The sequence below is a fragment of the Eurytemora carolleeae genome, unplaced genomic scaffold (assembly GCF_000591075.1).
Source record: "Eurytemora carolleeae unplaced genomic scaffold, Eaff_2.0 scaffold1753, whole genome shotgun sequence".
Lineage (NCBI taxonomy): Eukaryota > Metazoa > Arthropoda > Copepoda > Calanoida > Temoridae > Eurytemora > Eurytemora carolleeae.
In genome coordinates this window covers 13,167-25,520 of record NW_019397647.1, presented here as the reverse complement: position 1 = coordinate 25,520, position 12,354 = coordinate 13,167, and positions in this window count along the sequence as shown.

The following is a 12,354-nucleotide window of genomic DNA, read 5'->3' as shown; positions in this document are numbered from 1 at the left end:
CTGGGTGAAAGGAATTACGACCAGAGCGAAAGCTTTTAAATCGCGGGCTCTGAAAACTTTAAACATTTTTTGGAAAAGTCAACTAGCTATATTTAGAATTCAAAAACGACAATTAAGTTTTATTTTTTTTTTTTGTCAATTCCAAGATTGAAAAAAGGAGAAAATTATGAGGCATTGTTTCGTAGATGAATAGAATTTATAATAAATTTATAATTTATAATAAATTTCAAAAATATATATAATGGTTGATATGCAATGCTTTTTAAATTAAATTTAAATTTCTAGTTTAAAAATGTTTAAAAAGATTTAAAGAAGTATATTTGAGACAATACTATATGGGAATTGGGGAATGTTTTAAATAATTGTTTAAATATTTGACTTTTAAAACTTGTTTCCAATGTGAGTTCTAAATATCAACTGCATACCTGCATACTCTTTGAGTAAACTGCAAAATTTTGCATCTATTTCACGATCTCAGTCTGAAAACACATCCTTTGTCTACCCTATTATCTAACTCTCAGAGGAGACACGTGACAATAAGACTGAACTGCCATTGGTGATAGTTCTGGTCATGTGATACGGACGTAATAATTATATTGTCAATTATATCTATCAAAACAAAAAAATCATTAAATTCCAATAATAATAAGAGCAAGCCTAAGTTACTTAGGCCTTTCTGGGATATTGTCGTTTTCAGACTGGTTGTATTCATTTTATTTTTTAACTTTCCTTCCAGGGACTTCCGTTTATATAGTTACCATCCATTTAAATTTAAATTTAAATATGGTTTTGCCTGCTTTACAATGGTACTTTTTAAACCTTTATCTCATCAATAATGTGGAAGATATTGTCGTTTTTATTAATTCTAACACTTCTCTCGATTTTCCTGAAGCATACAATCCGCTATGGTAACTTCTGTAGAGAACCCAAAAATGTAAATAGCCAAATAGATAAATAATGGATATTTCATTCATTCTAGATACCGTGAATACGAATAGTTTCTTAAAATTCTCTTTAAAGTGAAGTTTTAACTTCTCAATTTTATTTTTAGAATAAAAGATTAGAACTACGTTGACAATATATTGATACCTATATATTTGAGTTGCTAAGGAATTGAGTTTTTGCCACAAACTCTGACTTTCTAATTCCTATAACTTTGTAACCCATTTTCCTAGACCTTGATATTTCAAACTATTAATTCTGTTAGATCAAATAGTCTAAGTTTGAAATAATAAAGGATAGCACCATCAGGTTGCAAAGATATTGGGGTTAGACAATGCGAGTTTGAGGCAAAAACTCAATTCCTTTATAGTGTTTGTTACGTTTATAAATTAACTCGAAAACCTTATGTTATCTTATTTCTAACAGAATTTTACAACTCCTCTTTCCTGTAAGTTATGATACTCAATTCAGTTAGAAGAGCAGCCACGCGATCATGCTTACTACATGCCATGAACCAATTACTATACCCCCCTCCCCCCGTCCCCAAATCCAATTCATATCTTCCCTCTTAAACTTAGAGTATGAAAAAATACAGAGGGATACAAAATTAGCCTAGAAACTCATCTTTGCCAGAGTCGAAGATTTAAAATATTCAAAAATACGACTCAAGTCTAAGCTTGTAATAAATATCGGTTAGCACAATATTCTGTAAACCTGCAGTACGTTGTACATTATTCATTTGACTGCATTTAAAATAAATACGTAGCAGGATTAGCTTAATCCTGTAATATATATAATGGCGTGCATCTTAACTATGCTGTAATATGTAACATGATTGCCTTAATAATGAGATATAGATAATGACGTAGGAATAGTGATTACGTCTAATAAATTTAACTCGTAACCAATAACCCTCAAATACATCAGTTAATATAGAAACTCCGCTTTGATTACAGTGTAGAGTAATTGTATCCTAGTTGCATCCGGCACCCGACAGATCGAGTAAGAGCTTGTTTGATAGCTACGCTTGTGTACCTGTGTGACATTTAGTTCTAAAGAGATCGTACCTCAGCATTTGGTACAGATAGAGTAAGAGCTTGTTTAATAGCTATGCTTGTGTCACTGTGTGACATTTAGAGCTAAAGAGATCGTACCTTGGTATTTGGAACAGATCAAGTAAGAGCTTGTTTGATAGCTATGCTTGTTCCCTGTGTGGCACTCAGTGGTAGCAGGGTTGATAATTCACGGGATTACGGAATTGTAGCCATATGGTGGACAGTGTCCTGCTTGATGCATTGATAAATTAATTTCTAGTATCCATATTGACACCGATAGCTAACGAGATCGCGCACAATGGTATGGTAGTGGCATTTATAGTTCACGGGAGTGTAGCTGTGTGGATTGTGTCTTGTTTGAATCTTATAGGGGACAGGTTGTACCTGGACTGATACACTTCTGGGCAAAGTTTTAAGAGTACAACATTTACTACAAGCTGTTGATGGGCTTGAGCTTTCGGATTTAAGTTGCATCTAATTTTCCAAAGAGTTGAGTTCATAAAACTGGTTTAATATTGTATTTGGCAGATTTTCATGATAAAAATTGGCGTATTCCAGATTTTGATGAGAACAAGACTTCACATTGAGCCTTTTTCTCCACTAAAACAAACCAAGGTTTTATTTTCATTGGGTCCAACTCCGTAAGTCGAGCCTGAGATCTCGCAGCTGTCAATCATGTGATACTAGCTTTCGTGAGAATTTAGTCTAAGATTGGTTCTTAAAGCTGGGTGAAAGGAATTACGACCAGAGCGAAAGCTTTTAAATCGCGGGCTCTGAAAACTTTAAACATTTTTTGGAAAAGTCAACTAGCTATATTTATTGTTGTTGTTGTTGTTGTTTTTATTGTTGTTGTTGTTGTTGTTGTTGCTGTTGTTGTTGTTGTTTTTGTTGTTGTTTACCTGCCATCAAAAGCAGTAGCAGTGCCAACATTTTACATTTCTTAAATCTGGAAAATGTAAAAGATGCTAAAGAAAAATGTAGAATACAAACAAAAAAGTATCAAACTCTCAAAATTTTTCAAAGGAATTAATTCTTTGCCACAAACTCTAAATTTTTAAATCTATATATCTTTGCAACCTGATAGTTTAAACCTTTGATATTTAAAACTTATATTAATTGATTCAACAGAGTTCATAGTTTGAAATATCTAATATCGGCGACAATGGGTTATAAATTGATATTAAATCAAAAAATCTAAGTTTGTGGCCAAAACTCATGATTCCTTTCAGAATTTAGAATTTAGCTGAAAAAGAGGAAAATGTTGATTTCTGACTTCTAATAACCCCAACGGCCTGTACTAATTAAACCCACATAAGGGTTGAAGGTGAAAAAGACACAACCCTTTTACTATTTTTGCGAGTCAGAATATGACTTTTCAAATAAACCATGTCCGTTTATATATATATATATAATATTTATCCTGTATACAATCTTTATGTTGCGTTAATCAAGGTTTTCGAATAACAAGGATATATATTTTATGTGAGATATTCCGGAATAGAAACCAGTTAAAAATGTCGAAACCCGGTAAAAATATCGGTTTAAATGCTAAATTAATACTTGTCCTTGATTGTATATTGTCTCTTATTCCTCCTGACTATTAATTCTGTTAGATCAAATAGTCTAAGTTTGAAATAATAAAGGATAGCACCATCAGGTTGCAAAGATATTGGGGTTAGACAATGCGAGTTTGAGNGATGTATCCTCCTCTATTTTCTTATTAAGATAATAATTCATATTACGTATTTCATACATTTTTGGTAAGCCCTAGGAATTTTCTGGGTAAAAATTCAAAAATCGAAATATTTATTGAGAAATCCAGTTATTAAGCAAAAATGTGCGTAAACAAAGCTTGTGTGATTGTGATAAATTATACTGTGATAAATAACTTTCCGATAATAGGGTTTTCTTGATACACATTTGTCTCTTTAAAAATTTCCTTCTGCAATTTTTGACACTTTTACAATGAAATTTCATGACTTTTTTATTGAGCTACAAATCTAAAACTTAAAATTTCGAAAAGCTCTTACAAAATGGACACTAAAACATGTTAAACATCTTATTATAAATTTGCCAAAAAAAAAATTTCAATTTCATTTTTCAATTAGTCTATATATATTTAGACCTCAAGCCTTTACACGATGAAGCAGGTTTTTATTAGTTTCAACAGTGTTAGTTTCTGCAGGACACAATAGCGTAGGAAGAATAAAGTTTAGTGCGGAAGCAAACCAGCATGATACTAATTTTGTATGGTTGGTATTAAATATACAGCTGGGAGTAAAACGTGCTCTAATGATGCAAGTTTTGGAGAAAGCTTTAACAAGTTTAAGCATTACATATATAGTTAATTGAAAAAAAAACAATACTGCAGTGTAACATTAAACTTAAAAGGTTGTTTTTCAAGCTACTAGTAAAACCTTTTGCTTAAAGAACAGCACTTTGTCATCCTTTTCCCAGCTGTATGGATTTTAAAGTTGAAAGTTAGAGTTCGATTTGGACATTTTTTCACTTATTTAAAAATTGAATTCATAATTTATATTTACTAATTAATCTAACATTTCTAAATCAAGAAGTTAAGATGTTGAGATGAGGGGGGAGGGGGTGACTCCGGAGTCTTAGCCCGGGTCAGTAAAATCTTTGGTTTCAGGGGGTTTTCAGGTTTCAACAACGGCTGCTGACCCCTATCATTGAAAGACACAACAATTTAAGCCCCCTCCCCATTTCTGAGTACGCCCATGTCTATCTATAATGCTGTGGATTTATAATGATTAAACAATTAAATATTAAAGTGAAAGGAGTAGCTCGGAGCATTTGAATTCATTTCATCAGTAAATTAATCGTTTTTCAAATTTTTCAAGTCATTTCTATTGTTTATTGATAACCATGCAAAGGAACTAGGAAGTAGTTTATTCATTGCTTGTCTAATTTTACTCTTTGAGAAATTTGACAGCTGAGCCAAAAAAAAACTGATTACTCGCATCAAAAACTAATTTGACAGGGATATCGTGGATATCGAGATAAACCATTGATCTTGATCTGTTGTTAATCTACAGATTAGTTTAATCTGTATTCGATATTCTGCGAAGAGTTTCGTCTGTGGTAATCAAACAGCCAATTAGAAGCAGGGAAAATTTGCTTTCAACCAATGAGAGTCCATAGAACTTTCAGATAGCTAAAATCAAGAGATCAAGCAGATTCGCGTACAATTTAAAATTGCCCACTTTGGATATCAAGATAAATCTATCAGAAATATGGGTATTCATTACAAAAGTTGTCAGCATAGCTCCAGTATATGTAGGGTTGTTAATCGTTTTTGTAAACGATCGTTAAACGATCGTTAAACGATCGTTTTTTGTTTCGTTTTCAAAAACGATCATTTCGTTTTCAGAAAAAAACGATCGTTTTTAAAAACGACCCACTCGTTTTGAACTTTTAGAAAACGAATAGTGATCGTTTTTGAAAACGATCGTTTTTATTAAAACGATTTTTCATAACGAAACGATCGTTTTTCTGAAAAATGAAAACGTTAACATCCCTAAGTATATGGTATTTATGTAATGTTTATGAATTATCTCAAATGCCATCAGTAATGTTTCAAATATCAAACTGCTCATGCTGATTCGATACATTTACAAATTCTTTGCCTAGACTAACTTTATAAACGGGACAGGCAACATTAATTTTAACGACCTTTTATCTTAACCCTATATGGTTGGGATTCTGGAGGAGTGGGAGAGAAGTGGGGGGGAGGTTGGAAATGCCCGTTTGAAAAAATTCTTGTTCGTATTTTGTTGGCAAGTGCTAGTTTATATATTATGTTTATATAGTTTATGTTGTGTGGGACCTCACATGACCCCAGGGAAGGTTTATAGATGATCAAAATTTCAAAAATCAGCCTCCAACAAAATTCGATTTTCATCAAATTTGAAAAACCACGACATTTTTTATAATTCCGCAAACTCTGTTTACCAGTGTTCTACAATGTAAACAATGAGAAAATGTTCACAATTGAAATAGAAGCTGAAAGCTTATTTATTTATGAAATACTAGCCTAGAGGGCGCTTCGCGCCCATCTTCTAAATTAATTGTGAACATGTTCTCTTTGTGTACATCGTAAAACAAAACAAAAATAATTCGCGGATTTTCACAAAAAATTTCGTGGATTTTCAAAAATTAAAAAAATTTAATGAAGATCAAATTTTGATGGAGACAAATATTTGAAATTTTGATCATTCATAAACCTTCCCTGGGGTCCCTAGATGTCCCACAAAAAATTTGGGCCCGATCGGTTCAGCCGTTTTGACGTTTATTGGATACAAACAAACAAACAGACACCCAAACAGACAAGCCAAATTTATATATAGATGATATTTAAAAATCTCAACAAATGAAATTGTGATACAATTACAATGAGTGTTTGTTCTTCATGCAAACTTTTTCATTGTCATTTTTATGTTTGCATACAAGCCCTTTCCTAATCCCAGAAACCTGTTCCTTCAGGTTCTCTTCTGTATCCTAAATGTACAGGGATACCCACAAAGGATGGTCATAAAATGACACTCTTAAATTTTATCCATCTGAGGGTTGGACTTAGCCCTGTATGCGGATGCCCTATATAAAGTCTTTTTTAAATGATTGGCCAAATAAAGAAACCAGTTTAATCTATGTAAATAATGAAAACTGAACCTTTTATTCAACACCTATGCATTTTACAGTGTTAAATGTGTTAACAAATGTATCACTGTCAGGAATTTAATTATTTTAATTTTGAACATTTTAAATTATTTTTATTTTAAACACTTAAATTATTTTAATTTTAAACATTTAAATTTATTTTTATTTTTATAAATTGTTTTAGGGCTTGAAACGTAAAATATAAATTTATCAATTTATTTTCAATTTATATAAAATAAAATTCAAATTAAGTCTTATCTTTAATTTTGCTTTTTTAAAAAGCTTAAATAATAATAGAAATAACCTTGCCACAAAATATAACCTGAAAAGTTTTCCACATTTACATATTTTACATATTGATGTACAGAAACTTTAAAACACTACAAACTAAAATAATACTGTTATAAACTTATTAATAGTTGTAAGACAATATTCAGCTATTCTTTTAAGGCTATTCATCATTGCATAGAGTGGAAACAAGAAACAGAAGAAATCTAGTCATTTATAGTCTTTTTTATAAAAAAAAACGTTGCTTTGAGGATTTTGGGATTTGCAATTGTTATGACCATTACATTTTTTTAAAAAAACTCCAGAACTGTTGTGTTGGGAATCAAGGGATCACGGAAGACTGACTGGAAAGTACAGCTGACTGCATATTTTCAGTACATATTGTACCGGCTCGGATCATACAACTTTCGAGTGGTGTATGTAATGAATCGCGGGATCACGCATTAATCTCTTCTTTTATGCAAATCTACGGATTAATTTTATTCCTCCGTGATGGTTATACCCTGCATCAAGCATTAATCCTCAAATTCAAAAGTGCCCAGTTTTGATATCGAGATACAGCGCTTACGACTTATTAACAATATCCACACGAAATATCTCAGGAAACATCTTATAGAAAAAGAGCTGCTAGAAATTTATAAAAAAAACCTTATCGACATTTTTTTAAAAGAATGTTTTTAATTTTAAAAAAATGTGTTTAATACAGATTATCAATCAGTTCAATATCATACTCACTAATTTTTCACTAAAACGTTTAGATAAATAATATTTTGTAGAATTCTAGGTTTTTTTAGTTTTTTTTAAATCAATGTATAACTGGTTTTGTTCATTTATGTCAAATTCTCAAAAACTGTCATATTCATGTTTCCGGGATTCGTGAAAAACAATAAAAAGTAAAATTTAAAAAGATTTGTCATATTGTGTCTTCTTTTTTAATCAACGTATCTTCGTAACAATTCTGGAGAATTCAAATGAAATAATCAGTTCCAAATTATATTTTCACAATTTTCAAAGAAATTAACGAGATATAAATTCTAATCTTTGCTTAAAATTGATTATTTCAGTGTGGAAAATGTTCGCATGTAATATTTTTAAATATTTAGCAATCTAATTCCTGAGCATTTCTTTTTGTTTAGAACATTTAATCCAATTCCTTATACATTTCATCTATTCCGTTTAATTTCTTTAGAACAAAAAGGCTTTTAGGGCGCTTCGCGCCCATCTTCCTTTTCAATTGTGAACATATTTTCTTTGTATACATTTCGCACAATTAATCCAATTCCTAAACATTTCATGTAATCTTTTTAGTTTATTTTGCAAAATTAATTGATATAATCTGAACCAACATTTTTCTTATGCTGCATTTTAAATTTTTAAAATCTAATCTATTTAATTCGTTATATAGCTTTTTAATCGATGTAGTTTATTTAATAATGTGGTTTACTATCTAATTAGTCTGATTCAATTATACCATTGAGAAAGTTTAATCCGGCCCAATGATGCTTTTGTCAATTTGAGATTTTCATATTTAGTATTAAACTTGTGTGCGTATTACTACGGTGCGGTGGTTTAACTTAGACTGAAGTATAGACTTGAAACTACTTCTTTGGTTCAAGCTACTCAAGCTTCTCAAGCAAGCAAACACACCCATTTCGTAACGGGTAAAGCAACATACAATGTCATGGTGGGATGTAGGGCCGGGGGGGAGGGGGGGTGTTAGTGAAGGACTTCTGGACTACAGGAATAAAGTAGACTAATAGACTACATGACTATAATGGACTATTACTGAATTGGACTGTACTCGACTACTTGACTTTTGGACCTTTGAACTCCTGAATTACTCGAAAACTAGGCTACTGGACTACTGTGCTACTCAACTACTGGACTGCTCGAATACTGTACTACTGGACTAAAAGAATAATGGACTAATTGAACAAATCAACAATGGGATTACTGGACTACTGGACTATTGAAATATTGGACTGTTGACTACTGGACTACTGTGCTACTCGACTGCTGGACTACTCGAATACTGTACTACTGGACTAAAAGACTACTGGACTTATTGAACCAATCGTCAATTGGATTACTGGACTACTGGACTACTGGAATATTAGACTATTAGACTACGGGAATTTATTAGACTACTGGACTTTATTGGCCTACTGGACTTTATTTGAGTACTGGACTTTATTGGACTACTGGAATTTATTAGACTATAAGACTTTATTTGACTACTGGACTTTATTGGACTACTGGACTTTATTAGACTACTGGACTTTATTAGACTACTGGACTTTATTGGACTTCTGGACTTTATTTGACTACTGGACTTTATTGGACTACTGGACTTTATTGGACTACTGGACTTTATTGGACTACTGGACTTTATTGGACTACTGGACTTTATTGGACTACTGGACTATCGAACGACTGGTCAACTGTACTACTGGACTATACTAAACTATTAGACTACTGTACTACTGGACTACGGGATTTACTGGACAAATGGACTATTGGACTACTATCTGCTGGACTGTACTGGACTGTACTGGACTGTACTGGACTGTACTGGACTGTACTGGACTGTACTGGACTGTACTGGACTGTACTGTACTGTACCGGACTACTAGACTAGATCTAGATATTTGTAGATTCCCTTTTAAAGGGAATCCCTTAAATGGTTTAATTTTGAAACCTCCGTGCGCTGTTTAATGTTCCAGGGGTGGTCCCTTCTCCCTTTGTTCCCCGTCGTAAGGGATTTGGTGCAGTTTATGACTATGGCTGGGCTCGTTCCAACTTTTTCTTTAAAGATCAGTTCCAACTATTAAAAGAGAAAAATTTCAGGTAGCAGTTAATTTTAAAGGAAAGAACGAAATGTTCGTCTCGTTATTGGCATTTACCGGTTTTTAAACTACCGTTAGTTAACAATCTCAATTTTATTAATGACATTAACGGAAAACTATTAACAATTATTAACAGCTTTAGTCGTAAACGGTCAATTACATTATTGATGGCGCAAAGTGCAGAAAAAAAATTGTTAATATCGGTTATAGAATCGTTAACAATGCAGCTGTAAACGGTCTTTTGTATAGTATTAACGACATTAACGGTTTGTCAAATAGTTAACGGCATTAGCAGTTGAACTATATTTATCCTTTTTGCGTTCTGAGTGTTACCTAGATGACTAAATCAACTATATTTACCCTATTCTGAGGAGAACCCAGATTCTTTCACTGCTGGACAAAATCCACATTTTTTATTCAAATTCAAATTTTGAAATTCAAAAGACGACATTTAAAGACATCATAAATGTAAATTTGTTTTTCTTTATTTACAAGTTTGATGCAGTTTTAAGCAGAAAAAAAAAGAAAATTATGATTTAAAAAACCATTCCATTTCCGTTTTCCACCATTAATTTTTGTTTTCAAAAACGGCTAATCCGTTTCTTTAAACGATTTAAAAATCAACGGTTTTTACCGTTGGTAAACGGACTCTTCCGTTTATTTTGAAAACCTTCTTTCTGTTAATGGAACTTTGCCCAGCCCTATTTTTGACATCTCTATCTTAACATAACAAAATATTTCAACCTTAAAATATGTTTTTAATTCTATTAAACAATAAACTAAATTTGCAAGAGAAAAGATTATAATCTTATTATATTCAAAATACGACAACATTGTCTTCATACATGGATCAACGGTAATATAAAATTCAATAGCTTTTATTTATAAATAAAAATTAAGCATTGGAAAAAATTTTCTTAGTCTGAATATTTCCTTATTAAATAAACCTTTTAGTACTGAATGTATTTGTTTGTACTGAGAATATGCTTGAATATTATAGTTTTTTTTGTTCTCCCCTATCAACAATTTTTTTTAATGCCCTGATATAGCTTGAGGTTAGTTTCAAGGTTCATGCAAACTAGGGAGCTCAGAAATATAAGGTCTTTATGTTATGCTCAAAACAATTAAAACCATATTTCTGTAATTATGGGATTTCCAAACGTGGTTTGACTTTCTGTTTAGAATTAGAATTTCGTCTCAGCTTTAATTCATTCACTTGTACCAAAATGACTAAAAGTTTCTAAAATATTTATTTAACTCTTTTAGACATGAGGACTTTAAAAATAGACCCATGGTCATGGGTCGTGTAAATTATTTTTTTTTAAATTTGTCCTTTCAAATGGATGATGACAATCGTCAAACAATTCCCATGGGTGATGGGACACCCTGTATTAACAAAAAATTTAATAAGTGCACGAACTTATTATGCACGCACGCTGGCATGATGATTGACATGGACTATATGCAGGCTGCATGCTTGGTTAAAAAATTTTGTATTCTTAAGAGATTGGTGAGTGAACCTAAACTTTATCATACATCTCACTTTAAACTGAATTCTTATACATTATACAGGGTGTCCCATATCGACTATGAAGATTTATTAAACTTTTTTCTAAATTACTGCAGGACACATGAAAATGTACAGCGGAATCAGGCCAAGAAAATAAAATAAAAATAATGAGAAAATACAGGGTGTTCCTCGAAACATGACAGCTGGTGACTATATATTTTATATTAAAAAATTAATTTCATAGTAAAATATATTTGATTAATAGATTTTGCTAACGAAATAAACTGGAGATGAAAAAAGTGACATACATTTTTTAATATTATTTATTATATCGTGTAAACCAACCAAGGGTCATTCTATCATAACAAAGATAATCCAAACATGAAGTCTAGCAAAGATAAGAGGATTGAACTCCGGATAACTGTGAATCTTTAACCATGAAAAGTTCCATCTACAGCAATGAGCAGGGAAGAAGAAGAATGGAATCAGACTGGTGTACTCTGTCCAGGAGCAGCCTAGAATGAAGTCAGACTGGTGTACTCTGTCCAGGAGCAGCCTAGAATGGAGTCAGACTGGTGCACTCTGTCCAGGAGCAGCCTAGAATGGAGTCAGACTGGTGTACTCTGTCCAGGAGCAGCCTAGAATGGAGTCAGACTGGTGCACTCTGTCCAGGAGCAGCCTAGAATGGAGTCAGACTGGTGCACTCTGTCCAGGAGCAGCCTAGAATGGAGTCAGACTGGTGTACTCTGTCCAGGAGCAGCCTAGAATGAAGCAGGGTCATTTCAAGGGTTAGGTCATGCACCATTAAAAAAAACTATAATCAAGGCAGTAGACTTTATTAACCCTTGGGACCGTGATATAATATAAGTTTTAGCTGGTCGACTTAACAGTCTCATCCTTTGTTGGTAATCCTGTAAATTGTTGAAGAACTGTTTATGTTCAAGTTAGAACAAATGTGTTGTTATGAAGAACTGTTCATGTTCAAGTTAGAACAAATGTGTTGTTATGAAGAACTGTTCATGTTCAAGTTAGAACAAAT